This window comes from Ranitomeya imitator, chromosome 5 (genome assembly GCF_032444005.1).
Source record: "Ranitomeya imitator isolate aRanImi1 chromosome 5, aRanImi1.pri, whole genome shotgun sequence".
In the NCBI taxonomy this organism is placed as follows: Eukaryota; Metazoa; Chordata; class Amphibia; order Anura; family Dendrobatidae; genus Ranitomeya; species Ranitomeya imitator.
The window spans coordinates 1,935,491-1,954,429 of NC_091286.1; the positions used below are offsets into that span (position 1 = coordinate 1,935,491).

The window sequence follows — 18,939 nt, forward strand, 5'->3', positions numbered from 1 at the left end:
CACTTTCTCAGAGTTCTTCTCTCCACTACCTCCCCAAGAGTCCAGATTACAGCCCACAGCAGAACTTGCCTTCTTGATAATCTTATTCAGCTTATTAGCATCAGAGGCCCGCACACTACTACCCCAGCACGTGATTGCGAAAAAGATGGCACTTGCCACCACTGACTGGTAGAACATTTCTAACATTTTGCTGCACACATTAAAAGACCTCAGTTTCCTTAGGAAATACAATCTGCTCATCCCCTTCTTGTAGACAAACTCTGAGTGGCATCTCCAGTCCAGTTTGCTATCCATATGGACCCCCAAATATTTGTAACTGTCCACCCGCTCTACCTCCTGACCAGCAATAGTGATCGGTAAGCATTCCATCTTTATCCTGCTATAGTTGGCCACCGACTCCTTGGTTTTCTTAACATTTAGTTGTAGATAGTTACCATTGCACCAATCCACGAAATTCGACACCACCCTTCTATATTCCTCATCCCCCTGATCTCCCCTAATGCATCCCACAACCACGGAGTCATCCAAAAATTTTTGAAGGTGGCAAAGTTCAGATTTATACTGAAAGTCTGAAGTATACAGTGTGAATAGAAAGGGCACAAGCACCGTTCCCTGGGGGGCACCTACACTGCTCAATAATCTGCCTGACACCACTGCTCCCATCTGTACAAACTGTGGCCGATCTGATAGGTCGTCAGTTATCCAATTTCTCATAATGGTAGGCACGGCACTGTATAAGGAACGTGCCTCTGACTGCAGAGCCCCTAAGGGATAGCTAGAGGGGAAATCAGTGCAGTGCCCAATTCCCCCCTCCCACTACCTCCCCAGGTGAGGTCATGATTGGGACGCCCAGCGGACCAACCGGGGAGAGGAGGTGAGTCAGGCCACACCCTCAGGGGTTAAATTCCAGTGACCGGGCCAGGTTCTCCCTCTTTCTCCCCGGTTGACCCTTGGAAGCTGTTGTTGTCCCTGATCTCCTGACCACCATGGCTGCCCCTACGACCGAGGCCCTACAGCAAGGAGCTGCACAGGAAGGTGAGCAATGGTCGCGATCCCCTAATCCTGGTTTGGGTGCTCACCTTCCTGTGCCCTCTCCTCACCCCCTAGCATCCCCTCAGGCCTCCCCGTCGTCCCCCTGGGCTCCATCCCTGCACATCCCCCCTCCTGGGGCCTCGTCCTCTTCTCACCCCCTGGCCTCTCCGTCCTCCCCCAGGGCTCCGTCCCTGCTTATCCCCCCTCCTGGGGCCTCGTCCTCTCCTGTCTCCCCGGCGCTGCTGACCCCCACTCACCAGCTCATTGTGGCTGCAGACTCCGGTCCTTCGGGGCTCCAGCTGCTAGCCCCTGGCGCTCCGGCTGACCGGGCCGCAGCGGCGCCCCGGGGCAGACGTTCGGGGCGGTCCTCCCGTCCTCCCGTGCGCCTACGTGTTGGGGGGGAGCCGGCGCTGCCAGGTCGCCGTGCTTCTGCCCCACGTGTGGCGCCGGGATGCGCGGCGGAGGTCTCGGCGCTTGCCCCTGGCGCCGCGGCCCGCCGGTGCCGGGTGCCGGCTCCATGCGCCGATCGCGTCCGGGCCCCGGGCACTTCCTGTCCCCGCTCTGAAACCCGGGGCCCGGCGCGCTTAGCACATCATCCGCCGCCCTCCCATGTTATGCAGGCCCGCCCTGCCTCCCATAGTGCAGTGCGGGCCGGGCAGGACACGCCCACTTCCGGCCCCACTTCCTCCAGTGCAGGAGCAAGCAGGGGGCCGCCCGCCGCCTCGGTCCCCTCGGTGGCGCGCCAGCCGCTTAAGGGGACCGGGGGGCAGCCGGCCCAGGCATACCGCAGGTCCCCGGCAGCGTCAGGGAATCCCCTCTCCCTGATGCCGGCTTGGGACTGCCAAGCACCGCCCACTAACAGCGGCGGGGCCCCAACCCGCCAAATTGGCCGGGGGGGCGCCTCAAACACGGCCCTCACAAGCTCCCCGAGCCAGGTCCCTCACTTTGGACCTCTGGCCAGCCCACCCCTGGCCCACCGCGTCCCCCCAGCAGGCACATCAGCGTTGCCTGTGCGGGGAGGCGGGCGGCGGTCGGGGGCCAGAGCCACGAACACGGCCGCGGAGCGTGATGACTGGTCTATTCAGACCAGCCAGCACGCTCCGCAGCCAGGAATGTACGCACCAAACACGCACACAGTCGCACCAAACACTAACACAGCTGCAATAAATTACGCGCCGCCAACACCCCCATGCTCCCAAACGCTAATTGCAGACAGTTTCCTATCAGTCCCCGCCCTGTTGCGCTCACCCTGCGGTTCCAGCCTAATAGTCTCTGCACCTTCCCCGTCTCTACCCCCTGCACCGCCACTCACGCCCCGTGGCCAAGATAACTTCCCCCTTACTCCCGAGGTGCATGCACCTAACACAACCCCTAGACAGGGCGATCGCAGACATAGATGCCGCAGATCGTCCTCACCCTCATCAGTAGATTCCCGCCACCGTTCCCGCTGTCCCTCTAGCTGTCGCCATTCCCACTCCAGACGCCGACACCACTCACGCAGGAGCCACCACAGATCCCGCTCCTCCAGATGGCGTTCGCCATCCACAACCGGTTCAGAAACATCGGGGAGTCACAACGGGCGGTACCGGTCACACGCCGAAAGACGGCGGTCTCACCGGACACCCAGAGCGGGTACCCGGTGGGAACAGACACTGACACCCCCCGTTACCGACCAGGCAGAGATCGGAGCCCCAATAGCCTCTCATCATCGAGCACACGACAGATCTCATCCGTCACGTGCTCCTTCATTGGCTGACGCACGGGGAGACATGCCATACGTACCTCCCCGGTCCACCAGCCAGCACCGAGCTCCGTCCTGGGCTGACGCACAGGGAGACACACCATACGTACCTCCCCGGTCCACCAGCCAGCACCGAACCATGGAGACAACTGACGCCGGAGCACCTCCCTCTCCAGGGGACGCTCGGCACCAGACTAGAATACATCCCCGTGCCACGGCGCTGGCCGCTGGCCTGCCATCTTCATCCTCCTGGGCGGGCGGCCAGCACCAGGACAGCGCCACGGCAGGAGCCAGAGTACCTCCGTCCGGAGACACTCGGCCGGCATCTGACAGCGGTGAGTTCTTTGATGTTGGTGAACATTCTACAATGCAAAATGTGGGAGAAAGCGAGCTGGCGGCCGCTATTAAGACCCTAGTTCAGCAGTTGACACGCCCAGGCGTACCAACTGATGCTAGCACCACCCAAGCAGCTAGTCTGCACAAGGATGCATTTTTCTGTGGAGTTAGCCCACTGGGAGCGCATGTTGACTTGGAGACAAAGCAAAAAATTTGGGAAAATGGTTATGTGGATATATGGTCACTGATATCGGCCGACCAACAGTCCGTAGACAAGGAAAGGAGGATTGGCGAGCGGTTGCAAGATAGGAGCAAACCAAAAATAGCTCAAACAATGAATAACTGGCTCCAGGCCTTCGCGGTTCTCGGATGTATAATGGGCCAAAAGCACCCAGAGCGTTGTTCCGAATTATTTATTTACCAAGATCTAATATATAATTCATATAAGTGTCACAGCGGGGCGGCATGGAAACGGTACGACGAGGAGTTCCGCAGGCGGTTGGCCATGCAACCAGACTTGGGCTGGGGGGTGAAAGCGACGGACGTTTGGTTACGACTGATGTTGTCCCAAAAGCAGCCCCTCTTTTCGGCAGCGACCACTTATCACTCAACAGCAGCAGGCCAGAACACAGTGGTCGCACGCGGACCTGGGGCCTGCTTACTGTTTAACGATGGATACTGCCGTTTCCAAGGGTCCTGTAAATATAGACACGAATGCTCCTCCTGCGGAGGTGGACACCCTGCGGCCAGATGTACCCGCCAGTCAAATAGAGCACCTGCGAGGTCTAACCCCGGTGAACGTAACCGCAATGGGCCCATGGCTAAGCCGTTATCCCAATAAAGAAGCGGCAGAACAACTATATTTCGGTTTTAAACACGGTTTTTATATCCCTTTCAAACCCAGCCCCTCGCCAACTATTGCAAATAATTTAAAATCGGCACGCGAATTCCCTGATATTTTACAGCAAAAAATCCAAAAAGAAGTTGAGCTGGGCAGGATGGCGGGACCTTTTAGTTCGTTGCCATTTAAAAATCTCAGAATCTCGCCTTTAGGTATTGTTCCCAAAAAGGAGCCAGGAAAATATCGGCTAATACATCACCTTTCCTACCCAAAAGGCGCATCGGTTAACGACGCAATACCCGCGGAAGACTCGTCCGTAACCTACTCTTCTTTTGACAGGGCGGTCGAGCTCGTGCGCGCAGCCGGGCCCGGTGCCCTGCTGGCGAAATCCGACATAGAGTCAGCCTTCCGCCTTTTGCCCGTTCACCCGGAATGTTTTCATTTATTAGGCTGTGAGGTGGACAGGCTATTTTACTTTGATATGTGCCTACCAATGGGCTGCTCCATTTCCTGTCATTACTTCGAGCTTTTCAGCACCTTCCTAGACTGGGTATTACGATACGAAACTGGTAGCAACTCAACGATTCACTACCTCGACGATTTTTTGTTCGTCGGTCCCGGGGACTCCAGACTCTGCTCCTTTCTTCTCCAAAAGTTTAAGTTTTTAGCCAAAAAATTTGGGGTACCACTTTCACCGGATAAAACAGTCGGCCCTTGTAACGTTTTGCCTTTCCTCGGTATTGAAATAGACACCAATGCAATGGTGTTTCGATTACCAGCTGATAAGCTGCAAAAAACTCTGCAAATGGTTAAAAATTGCTACGAAGCAAAAAAAGTTACCCTGCAGCAGATGCAGTCCCTGCTAGGATTGCTCAACTTTGCCTGTCGTGTAATGCCGGCGGGCAGAGCGTTTTCACGCCGACTATCACTGGCAACCAAGGGCATAGCCCAGCCGAGCCACAGAATTAGGCTAAACCGTTCCCTGAAGGCAGACTTGCTGGTCTGGAGGACATTCCTGGAGTCCTACAATGGGCATACATGCGTTATGGCGCAGGAGACGCCAAGCAAAGATTTAGACTTGAAGGTTGGTGGAAATATTACTGATGGTTTCGCGGCGATATACAAAAACCAGTGGTGCAAAGGCCAATGGCCTGAACTATGGACCACGGCCGCAAGGGGCCGTGACCCAGCACTGGTGGAAATTTTGGCAATAGTAACATCAGTCGAGCTATGGGGTGCCCAATTGGAAAATACAAACATCAGATTTACAACAAAACAGCTGAGAACAGCAAAAGCCCTAAACAGCATGTCCTCTTCTTCTCAGCCGGTACTCGCGCTGTTGCGCCGCCTAGCACTATTATGCCTGAAGCACAACATCTGGTGCCGGGCCAGATTTACGGCGACTGTCGATGATAAAATTGTTAACTCTTTGTTATTTTCCGATTGGCAGGCATTCAAACTCTTCCTCCCCAGGGCGCGAACGTCGGGCCTGCGGTGTCCTCCTTCTCTCTTGGACATGGTGGCCAATCATTGATGCCCTTGATCCGCGCTTCGGTGACACCGGCGACTTGGCAGGTTTACGGTAAGGCGTGGGAGGAGTGGTGCTCGCTAACGCAAGGAAGACCAGTCGATAGGTGCAACCGGACGAGATGCGACGTCCTAGTAGAACTTTTAGAAAAGCTCAGGCAGGGAGGTGCGTCAGGGACATTAGCGCAACGTCATCTGTCGGGAATAGCATTCTTCTTTCAGCTGCTGGGGTAGGTGGACGTAACCAAATATTTTTTCATCAAACAAGCCGTTAAAGGCTGGAGAAGGTTGCAACCTAGTCAGGAATGCCGACGCCCAGTTTCCTTAAGGCTGCTGGCCGACATAATTGCAATTTCTTCATCGGTGTGCAAATCACAATACGAGGCAACGCTGATATCCGCAGCGTTCGCAATCGCCTTCTTCGGGGCACTTCGCATCAGCGAATTAGTGCCCCAGTCAAAAACAGCATCAATAGGCGGCTTAATCAATGAAGACCTCGTCATATGCAGCGAAGCTCTGCGCATTAGAGTACGGAGATCCAAGTGCGACCCCAGCGGGAGGGGGACATGGGTATTGGTCAAGGCGTCAGGCGGCCCTATATGCCCCGTAAAAATAGTTAAAAACTATGCGCTAGTAAGACATCCGGGTAGATTCCTCCTTTCACACACCGACGGGTCCCCTCTTACTAAATATCAATTTCAAGCGATTTTTAGACAGTGCCTAGAGGCACTCGGCGTGGCTCCAAAGGAATATGGGACACATTCATTCCGAATAGGGGCGGCGACCGAAGCAGCTAGAGCGGGGGTATCGGAAGTCGAGGTGCAGAGAATGGGCCGCTGGAAATCCGCATGCTTTGCAAGATACATAAGACCAGACCTGCTCTAACACTTCTTGTCTCTTCCAGGCAGCTTTAAGCCCACAGTTTGGGTAGTGGGGCATTCTTTTGTCTACTGGGCGTGCAAAAGGGCCAAACTCAGGACGGGGGGAACCAATTTTGGCTTCCCGAATTTGGAAGTCAACTGGAGAGGCGTCAGAGGGCTTCGGTGGCGTCAGATCTTCCCGGAGTTGGTCGACATCGCTAAGAAGGCCAAGGGGCCGGTGGTTCTGGTGCTACATGCCGGAGGCAATGATTTGGGCAAGCGGAAAGGGGCCGAGCTGTACACAGTAATGTCAACGGACATCGAGCGGTTTGTCTGTTTATTACCAGATATGGTGGTGGTGTGGTCAGAGATAATACCTCGAGCGGTCTGGCACGGAGCTAAGGACGTAAAAGCCATCGAAAACGCAAGAAAAAGGAATAACACAAAGATGTCGAAGTTTGTGAGAGAAAATTACGGCATTGTGGTTCGACACCAGAAGTTAGAAGGGAACAATTTTGCTTTGCTGAGACCAGATGGCATCCACCTCACGGACATCGGACTGGACATATTCTTGGAGGGTTTGCGGGATGGTGTTGAACAGGCTCTAATGATGTTGTGTGGGGGTCGGAGTCTTGTGTAGGTCATACACATGATCCTCCGTGGCGGTAGGTAGAGGGGGGCAAAGGTTCGTAACCTCTCATCGGCTTGCTGGCCCAGCGGTCGTCGGCTGGGGCCTTCAGCAATGAGTGCGTCGCGATGTGTAATTGCCCTTCTCTACTTTGCAATTAATAAAACTGTGACCGACCTGTTTAACCCATCCAGGATTGTTGGTATCTTTTATTACGGAGTGGTGGGACGGGGGAAGGCACTGGTTACGACACACGGGTCTCTGCAGTCTGGTAGGCACGGTACTGTATAAGGAACGTGCCTCTGACTGCAGAGCCCCTAAGGGATAGCTAGAGGGGAAATCAGTGCAGTGCCCAATTCCCCCCTCCCACTACCTCCCCAGGTGAGGTCATGATTGGGACGCCCAGCGGACCAACCGGGGAGAGGAGGTGAGTCAGGCCACACCCTCAGGGGTTAAATTCCAGTGACCGGGCCAGGTTCTCCCTCTTTCTCCCCGGTTGACCCTTGGAAGCTGTTGTCCCACCCTCCCTCCCTTATAAATTGATAAATGTGCTGTGCAATTACTGTTAAAATGTTTTGAATTTTAAATTTAAAAAAAAAAAAAAAAAAAAAGATTTTGAGGTTCTTTTATATACGTCACAGTGGCGGTAGGTAGAGGGGGGCAAAGGTTCGTAACCTCTCATCGGCTTGCTGGCCCAGCGGTCGTCGGCTGGGGCCTTCAGCAATGAGTGCGTCGCGATGTGTAATTGCCCTTCTCTACTTTGCAATTAATAAAACTGTGACCGACCTGTTCAACCCATCCAGGATTGTTGGTATCTTTTATTACGGAGTGGTGGGACGGGGGAAGGCACTGGTTACGACACACGGGTCTCTGCAGTCTGTCTCGTCCGGCTGGGACTCTTCAGGCCTGTTCACACCGCGCACTTTATTATTCAGCATGTAGCGGACGATTCATTCAGTGTTTCCCCAGATCTCTACAGAGTTCTAATAAAGCACAAGCGTCTCACTGCAATGTTACCCGAGTCATGGCAGCGTGTCCTGGTATTGTGCTCACCTTCCCTTGTATACACGCACACTCTTCACACATGCTCCATTCATAAACCACACACTCTTCACTCACGCTCCATCCATAACCACACTCTTCACTCACACTCCATCCATCAACCACACACTCTTCACTCACACTCCATCCATCAACCACACACTCTTCACTCACACTCCATTCATGACCACACACTCTTCACTCACACTCCATCAATCAACCACACACTCTTCACTCACACTCCATCCATCAACTATACACTCTTCACTCACACTCCATTCATAACACACACTCTTCACTCACACTCCATTCATCAACCACATACTCTTCACTCACACTCCATCCATCAACCACACACTCTTCACTCACACTCCATTCATAACCACACACTCTTCACTCACACTCCATTCATAACCACACACACTTCACTCACACTCCATTCATAACCACACACTCTTCACTCACACTCCATCCATCAACCACACACTCTTCACTCACACTCCATCCATAACCACACACTCTTCACTCACACTCCATCCAACCACACTCTTCACTCACACTCCATTCATAACCACACACTCTTAACTCACACTCCATTCATAACCACACACTCTTCACTCACACTCCATCCATCAACCACACTCTTCACTCACACTCCATCCATCAACCACACTCTTCACTCACACTCCATTCATAACCACACTCTTCACTCACACTCCATTCATAACCACACACTCTTCACTCACACTCCATCCATCAACCACACTCTTCACTCACACTCCATTCATAACCACACACTCTTCACTCACACTCCATTCATAACCACACACTCTTCACTCACACTCCATCCATCAACCACACTCTTCACTCACACTCCATTCATAACCACACACTCTTCACTCACACTCCATTCATAACCACACACTCTTCACTCACACTCCATCCATCAACCACACTCTTCACTCACACTCCATCCATCAACCACACACTCTTCACTCACACTCCATCCAACCACACTCTTCACTCACACTCCATCCAACCACACTCTTCACTCACACTCCATCCAACCACACTCTTCACTCACACTCCATTCATGACCACACACTCTATAGGGGCGCATGACGCATGCATCGCCGCGGTTGCGCCCGACGCAACGCAAATGTGAATGTAGCCTAAGAGGAGCTTCCCACACAAAGCAGCAGCAGGCGAGGAGAAGACCCTTAAACTCACAAAAAGGGGACCAGGCTCCATTCCACAGGAGGGGACCCCTAGACATACCAGGAGACCCCAAGACCTTCCCAGGAGGGGACCACCAAAGATTCCAGGAGGAGACCCCAGATATACCAGGAGGAGACCCCAGATAAACCAGGAGGAGACCCCAGATATACCAGGAGGAGACCCCAGATATACCAGGAGGAGACCCCGGATATACCAGGAGGAGACCCCGGATATACCAGGAGAAGACCCCAGATATACCAGGAGGAGGAGACCCCAGATATACCAGGAGAAGACCCCAGATATACCAGGAGGAGGAGACCCCAGATATACCAGGAGGAGACCCCAGATATACCAGGAGAAGACCCCAGATATACCAGGAGAAGACCCCAGATATACCAGGAGGAGGAGACCCCAGATATACCAGGAGGAGACCCCGGATATACCAGGAGAAGACCCCAGATATACCAGGAGGAGGAGACCCCAGATATACCAGGAGGGGACCCCAGATATACCAGGAGAAGACCCCAGATATACCAGGAGGAGGAGACCCCAGATATACCAGGAGGAGGAGACCCCGGATATACCAGGAGGAGAAGACCCCAGATATACCAGGAGGAGACCCCAGATATACCAGGAGGAGAAGACCCCAGATATACCAGGAGGAGGAGACCCCAGATATACCAGGAGGAGACCCCAGATATACCAGGAGGAGACCCCGGATATACCAGGAGGAGAAGACCCCGGATATACCAGGAGGAGACCCCAGATATACCAGGAGGAGACCCCAGATATACCAGGAGGAGACCCCGGATATACCAGGAGGAGAAGACCCCGGATATACCAGGAGGAGACCCCAGATATACCAGGAGGAGAAGACCCCAGATATACCAGGAGGAGGAGACCCCAGATATACCAGGAGGAGGAGACCCCAGATATACCAGGAGGAGGAGACCCCAGATATACCAGGAGGAGACCCCAGATATACCAGGAGGAGGAGACCCCGGATATACCAGGAGGAGACCCCAGATATACCAGGAGAAGACCCCAGATATACCAGGAGGAGGAGACCCCAGATATACCAGGAGGGGACCCCAGATATACCAGGAGGAGACCCCAGATATACCAGGAGAAGACCCCAGATATACCAGGAGGAGGAGACCCCAGATATACCAGGAGGAGACCCCGGATATACCAGGAGAAGATCCCAGATATACCAGGAGGAGGAGACCCCAGATATACCAGGAGGAGGAGACCCCAGATATACCAGGAGGAGACCCCGGATATACCAGGAGGAGACCCCGGATATACCAGGAGGAGACCACAGATATACCAGGAGGAGACCCCAGATATACCAAGAGGAGACCCCAGATATACCAGGAGGAGACCCCAGATATACCAGGAGGAGACCCCAGATATACCAGGAGGAGGAGACCCCAGATATACCAGGAGGAGACCCCAGATATACCAGGAGGAGACCCCAGATATACCAGGAGGAGACCCCAGATATACCAGGAGGGGACCCCAGATATACCAGGAGGAGACCCCAGATATACCAGGAGAAGACCCCAGATATACCAGGAGGGGACCCCAGATATACCAGGAGGAGACCCCAGATATACCAGGAGAAGACCCCGGATATACCAGGAGAAGACCCCGGATATACCAGGAGAAGACCCCAGATATACCAGGAGGAGGAGACCCCAGATATACCAAGAGGAGACCCCAGATATACCAGGAGGAGACCCCAGATATACCAGGAGGAGACCCCGGATATACCAGGAGGAGAAGACCCCGGATATACCAGGAGGAGACCCCAGATATACCAGGAAGAGACCCCAGATATACCAGGAGGAGACCCCGGATATACCAGGAGGAGACCCCAGATATACCAGGAGGAGGAGACCCCAGATATACCAGGAGGAGGAGACCCCAGATATACCAGGAGGGGACCCCAGATATACCAGGAGGAGGAGACCCCGGATATACCAGGAGGAGGAGACCCCGGATATACCAGGAGGAGGAGACCCCAGATATACCAGGAGGGGACCCCAGATATACCAGGAGGAGGAGACCCCAGATATACCAGGAGGGGACCCCAGATATACCAGGAGGAGGAGACCCCGGATATACCAGGAGGAGGAGACCCCGGATATACCAGGAGGAGGAGACCCCAGATATACCAGGAGGAGGAGACCCCAGATATACCAGGAGGAGACCCCAGATATAGCAGGAGGAGACCCCAGATATACCAGGAGGAGACCCCAGATATACCAGGAGGAGACCCCAGATATACCAGGAGGAGGAGACCCCAGATATACCAGGAGGGGACCCCAGATATACCAGGAGGAGGAGACCCCAGATATACCAGGAGGGGACCCCAGATATACCAGGAGGAGGAGACCCCGGATATACCAGGAGGAGGAGACCCCGGATATACCAGGAGGAGGAGACCCCAGATATACCAGGAGGAGGAGACCCCAGATATACCAGGAGGAGACCCCAGATATACCAGGAGGAGACCCCAGATATACCAGGAGGAGACCCCAGATATACCAGGAGGAGAACCCGGATATACCAGGAGGAGGAGACCCCAGATATACCAGGAGGAGGAGACCCCAGATATACCAGGAGGAGGAGACCCCGGATATACCAGGAGGAGACCCCAGATATACCAGGAGGAGGAGACCCCAGATATACCAGGAGGAGGAGACCCCAGATATACCAGGAGGAGGAGACCCCAGATATACCAGGAGGAGGAGACCCCAGATATACCAGGAGGAGGAGACCCCGGATATACCAGAAGGAGACCCCAGATATAGCAGGAAGGGACCCCAGATATACCAGGAGGAGACCCCAGATATACCAGGAGGAGACCCCAGATATACCAGGAGGAGACCCCAGATATACCAGGAGGAGGAGACCCCAGATATACCAGGAGGAGGAGACCCCAGATATAGCAGGAGGGGACCCCAGATATACCAGGAGGAGACCCCAGATATACCAGGAGGAGACCCCAGATATACCAGGAGGAGACCCCAGATATACCAGGAGGAGACCCCAGATATACCAGGAGGAGACCCCAGATATACCAGGAGGAGACCCCAGATATACCAGGAGGAGACCCCAGATATACCAGGAGGAGACCCCAGATATACCAGGAGGAGGAGACCCCAGATATACCAGGAGGAGACCCCAGATATACCAGGAGGAGACCCCAGATATACCAGGAGGAGGAGACCCCAGATATACCAGGAGGGGACCCCAGATATACCAGGAGGAGACCCCAGATATAGCAGGAGGAGACCACAGATATAGCAGGAGGAGACCCCAGATATACCAGGAGGAGACCCCGGATATACCAGGAGGAGACCCCGGATATACCAGGAGGAGACCACGGATATACCAGGAGGAGACCCCAGATATACCAGGAGGGGACCCCAGATATACCAGGAGGAGACCCCAGATATACCAGGAGGAGACCCCAGATATACCAGGAGGAGACCCCAGATATACCAGGAGGAGACCCCGGATATACCAGGAGGAGACCCCGGATATACCAGGAGGAGACCCCAGATATACCAGGAGGGGACCCCAGATATACCAGGAGGAGACCCCAGATATACCAGGAGGAGACCCCAGATATACCAGGAGGAGACCCCAGATATACCAGGAGGAGACCCCAGATATACCAGGAGGAGACCCCAGATATAGCAGGAGGAGACCCCAGATATACCAGGAGGAGACCCCAGATATACCAGGAGGAGACGCCAGATATACCAGGAGGAGACCCCAGATATAGCAGGAGGAGACCCCAGATATACCAGGAGGAGGTGACCCCAGATATACCAGGAGGAGGAGACCCCAGATATACCAGGAGAAGACCACAGATATACCAGGAGGAGGAGACCCCAGATATACCAGGAGGAGGAGACCCCAGATATACCAGGAGGAGGAGACCCCAGATATACCAGGAGGAGACCCCAGATATACCAGGAGGAGGAGACCCCAGATATACCAGGAGGAGACCCCAGATATACCAGGAGGAGGAGACCCCGGATATACCAGGAGGAGACCCCAGATATACCAGTAGGAGGAGACCCCGGATATACCAGGAGGGGACCCCAGATATACCAGGAGGAGGAGACCCCAGATATACCAGGAGGAGGAGACCCCGGATATACCAGGAGGAGGAGACCCCGGATATACCAGGAGGAGACCCCAGATATACCAGGAGGAGGAGACCCCGGATATACCAGGAGGAGACCCCAGATATACCAGGAGGAGACCCCAGATATACCAGTAGGAGGAGACCCCGGATATACCAGGAGGGGACCCCAGACATACCAGGAGGAGGAGACCCCAGATATACCAGGAGGAGGAGACCCCGGATATACCAGGAGGAGGAGACCCCGGATATACCAGGAGGAGACCCCAGATATACCAGGAGGAGGAGACCCCGGATATACCAGGAGGAGACCCCAGATATACCAGGAGGAGACCCCAGATATACCAGGAGGAGACCCCAGATATACCAGGAGGAGACCCCAGATATACCAGGAGGAGACCCCAGATATAGCAGGAGGAGACCCCAGATATACCAGGAGGAGACCCCAGATATACCAGGAGGAGACCCCAGATATACCAGGAGGAGACCCCAGATATACCAGGAGGGGACCACAGATATACCAGTAGGAGACCCCAGATATACCAGGAGGAGACCCCAGATATAGCAGGAGGAGACCCCAGATATACCAGGAGGAGAACCCAGATATACCAGGAGGAGACCCCAGATATACCAGGAGGAGGGGACCCCAGATATACCAGGAGGAGACCCCAGATATAGCAGGAGGAGACCCCAGATATAGCAGGAGGAGGAGACCACAGATATACCAGGAGGAGGGGACCCCAGATATACCAGGAGGAGACCCCGGATATACCAGGAGGAGACCCCAGATATACCAGGAGGAGACCCCAGATATACCAGGAGGAGACCCCGGATATACCAGGAGGAGACCCCAGATATACCAGGAGGAGACCCCAGATATAGCAGGAGGAGACCCCAGATATAGCAGGAGGAGACCCCAGATATAGCAGGAGGAGACCCCAGATATAGCAGGAGGAGACCCCAGATATAGCAGGAGGAGACCCCAGATATACCAGGAGGAGACCCCAGATATACCAGGAGGAGACCCCAGATATACCAGGAGGAGACCCCAGATATAGCAGGAGGAGACCCCAGATATACCAGGAGGAGACCCCGGATATACCAGGAGGAGACCCCAGATATACCAGGAGGAGACCCCAGATATACCAGGAGGAGGAGACCCCGGATATACCAGGAGGAGATCCCAGATATACCAGGAGGAGGAGACCCCAGATATACCAGGAGGAGACCCCAGATATACCAGGAGGAGACCCCAGATATACCAGGAGGAGACCCCAGATATACCAGGAGGAGACCCCAGATATAGCAGGAGGAGGAGACCCCAGATATACCAGGAGGAGACCCCAGATATACCAGGAGGAGGAGACCCCGGATATACCAGGAGGAGGAGACCCCAGATATAGCAGGAGGAGATCCCAGATATACCAGGAGGAGGAGACCCCAGATATACCAGGAGGAGACCCCAGATATAGCAGGAGGAGACCCCAGATATACCAGGAGAAGACCCCAGATATACCAGGAGACCCCAGATATACCAGGAGGAGACCCCAGATATACCAGGAGGGGACCCCAGATATAGCAGGAGGAGACCCCAGATATACCAGGAGAAGACCCCAGATATACCAGGAGAAGACCCCAGATATAGCAGGAGGGGACGCCAGATATACCAGGAGAAGACCCCAGATATACCAGGAGACCCCAGATATACCAGGAGGAGACCCCAGATATACCAGGAGGGGACCCCAGATATACCAGGAGGGGACCCCAGATATAGCAGGAGGAGACCCCAGATATACCAGGAGAAGACCCCAGATATACCAGGAGAAGACCCCAGATATAGCAGGAGGGGACCCCAGATATACCAGGAGGGGACCCCAGATATACCAGGAGAAGACCCCAGATATACCAGGAGGAGACCCCAGATATACCAGGAGGAGACCTCAGATATACCAGGAGGAGACCCCAGATATAGCAGGAGGAGACCCCAGATATAGCAGGAGGAGACCCCAGATATACCAGGAGGAGACCTCAGATATACCAGGAGGAGACCCCAGATATACCAGGAGGAGACCCCAGATATACCAGGAGGAGACCCCAGATATAGCAGGAGGAGACCCCAGATACACCAGGAGGAGACCCCAGATATAGCAGGAGGAGACCCCGGATATACCAGGAGAAGACCACAGATACACCAGGAGGAGACCCCAGATATACCAGGAGGAGACCCCAGATATACCAGGAGGAGACCCCAGATATACCAGGAGGAGACCCCAGATATACCAGGAGGAGGGGACCCCAGATATAGCAGGAGGAGACCCCAGATATACCAGGAGGAGACCCCAGATATACCAGGAGGAGACCCCAGATATACCAGGAGGAGACCCCAGATATACCAGGAGGAGACCCCAGATATAGCAGGAGGAGACCCCAGATATAGCAGGAGGAGACCCCAGATATAGCAGGAGGAGACACCAGATATAGCAGGAGGAGACACCAGATATAGCAGGAGGAGACCCCAGATATACCAGGAGGAGACCCCAGATATAGCAGGAGGAGACCCCAGATATACCAGGAGGAGACCCCAGATATACCAGGAGGAGGAGACCCCAGATATACCAGGAGGAGATCCCAGATATACCAGGAGGAGGAGACCCCAGATATACCAGGAGGAGACCCCAGATATACCAGGAGGAGACCCCAGATATACCAGGAGGAGACCCCAGATATACCAGGAGGAGACCCCAGATATACCAGGAGGAGACCCCAGATATACCAGGAGGAGACCCCAGATATACCAGGAGGAGACCCCAGATATAGCAGGAGGAGACCCCAGATATAGCAGGAGGAGACCCCAGATATACCAGGAGGAGACCCCGGATATACCAGGAGGAGACCCCAGATATACCAGGAGGAGACCCCAGATATAGCAGGAGGAGACCCCAGATATACCAGGAGGAGACCCCGGATATACCAGGAGGAGACCCCGGATATACCAGGAGGAGACCCCAGATATAGCAGGAGGAGACCCCAGATATACCAGGAGGAGGAGACCCCAGATATACCAGGAGGGGATCCCAGATATAGCAGGAGGAGACCCCAGATATACCAGGAGGAGGAGACCCCAGATATACCAGGAGGGGACCCCAGATATAGCAGGAGGAGACCCCAGATATACCAGGAGGAGACCCCGGATATACCAGGAGGAGACCCCAGATATACCAGGAGGAGACCCCAGATATACCAGGAGGAGACCCCAGATATACCAGGAGGAGGAGACCCCAGATATACCAGGAGGAGACCCCAGATATAGCAGGAGGAGACCCCAGATATAGCAGGAGGAGACCCCAGATATAGCAGGAGGAGACCCCAGATATACCAGGAGGAGACCCCAGATATACCAGGAGGAGACCCCAGATATAGCAGGAGGAGGAGACCCCAGATATACCAGGAGGGGACCCCAGATATAGCAGGAGGAGACCCCAGATATACCAGGAGGAGACCCCAGATATACCAGGAGGAGGAGACCCCAGATATACCAGGAGGGGACCCCAGATATACCAGGAGGAGACCCCCGCAGCGGGAGCAGACCCCAGATATACCAGGAGGAGGAGACCCCAGATATACCAGGAGGGGACCCCAGATATAGCAGGAGGAGACCCCAGATATACCAGGAGGAGGAGACCCCAGATATACCAGGAGGGGACCCCAGATATACCAGGAGGAGACCCCAGATATAGCAGGAGGAGACCCCAGATATACCAGGAGGAGACCCGAGATATACCAGGAGGAGACCCCAGATATACCAGGAGGAGACCCCAGATATACCAGGAGGAGACCCCAGATATACCAGGAGGAGACCCCAGATATACCAGGAGGAGACCCCAGATATAGCAGGAGGAGACCCCAGATATACCAGGAGGGGACCCCAGATATAGCAGGAGGAGACCCCAGATATACCAGGAGGGGACCCCAGATATACCAGGAGGAGACCCCAGATATACCAGGAGGAGACCCCGGATATACCAGGAGGAGACCCCGGATATAGCAGGAGGAGACCCCAGATATACCAGGAGGAGGAGACCCCAGATATACCAGGAGGAGGAGACCCCAGATATAGCAGGAGGAGACCCCAGATATACCAGGAGGAGGGGACCCCAGATATACCAGGAGGAGACCCCAGATATAGCAGGAGGAGACCCCAGATATACCAGGAGGAGGGGACCCCAGATATACCAGGAGGAGACCCCAGATATAGCAGGAGGAGACCCCAGATATACCAGGAGGAGACCCCAGATATACCAGGAGGAGACCCCAGATATAGCAGGAGGAGACCCCAGATATACCAGGAGGAGACCCCAGATATACCAGGAGGAGACCCCAGATATACCAGGAGGAGACCCCAGATATACCAGGAGGAGGAGACCCCAGATATACCAGGAGGAGGAGACCCCAGATATACCAGGAGGAGGAGACCCCAGATATACCAGGAGGAGGAGACCCCAGATATACCAGGAGGAGACCCCAGATATAGCAGGAGGAGGAGAACCCAGATATACCAGGAGGAGACCCCAGATATACCAGGAGGAGACCCCAGATATACCAGGAGGAGACCCCAGATATAGCAGGAGGAGACCCCAGATATACCAGGAGGAGGGGACCCCAGATATACCAGGAGGAGACCCCAGATATAGCAGGAGGAGACCCCAGATATACCAGGAGGAGACCCCAGATATAGCAGGAGGAGACCCCAGATATAGCAGGAGGAGACCCCAGATATACCAGGAGGAGGGGACCCCAGATATACCAGGAGGAGACCCCAGATATAGCAGGAGGAGACCCCAGATATACCAGGAGGAGACCCCAGATATACCAGGAGGAGACCCCAGATATAGCAGGAGGAGACCCCAGATATACCAGGAGGAGACCCCAGATATAGCAGGAGGAGACCCCAGATATAGCAGGAGGAGACCCCAGATATACCAGGAGGAGACCCCAGATATACCAGGAGGAGACCCCAGATATAGCAGGAGACCCCAGATATAGCAGGAGGAGACCCCAGATATACCAGGAGGAGGAGACCCCAGATATACCAGGAGGAGACCCCAGATATACCAGGAGACCCCAGATATAGCAGGAGGAGACCCCAGATTTAGCAGGAGGAGACCCCAGATATACCAGGAGGAGGAGACCCCAGATATACCAGGAGGGGACCCCAGATATAGCAGGAGGAGACCCCAGATATACCAGGAGGAGGAGACCCCAGATATACCAGGAGGGGACCCCAGATATAGCAGGAGGAGACCCCAGATATACCAGGAGGAGACCCCAGATATACCAGGAGGAGACCCCAGATATACCAGGAGGAGGAGACCCCAGATATACCAGGAGGGGACCCCAGATATAGCAGGAGGAGACCCCAGATATACCAGGAGGAGACCCCCGCAGCGGGAGCAGACCCCAGATATACCAGGAGGAGACCCCAGATATACCAGGAGGAGGAGACCCCAGATATACCAGGAGAAGACCCCAGATATACCAGGAGGAGACCCC

The 18,939-nt window shown here is 54.6% G+C and overlaps 1 long non-coding RNA gene across 1 annotated transcript; it reads left to right on the plus strand.

Annotated features, from left to right (window-relative positions):
• Nucleotides 1-1,585: 1,585 nt before the first annotated feature.
• On the plus strand, nucleotides 1,586-6,607 carry LOC138681007 (uncharacterized). The gene is made up of 2 exons (XR_011321873.1): nucleotides 1,586-3,108; nucleotides 5,401-6,607. It is a non-coding gene; the product is annotated as an uncharacterized lncRNA (long non-coding RNA).
• The last annotated feature ends 12,332 nt before the right edge of the window (nucleotides 6,608-18,939 follow it).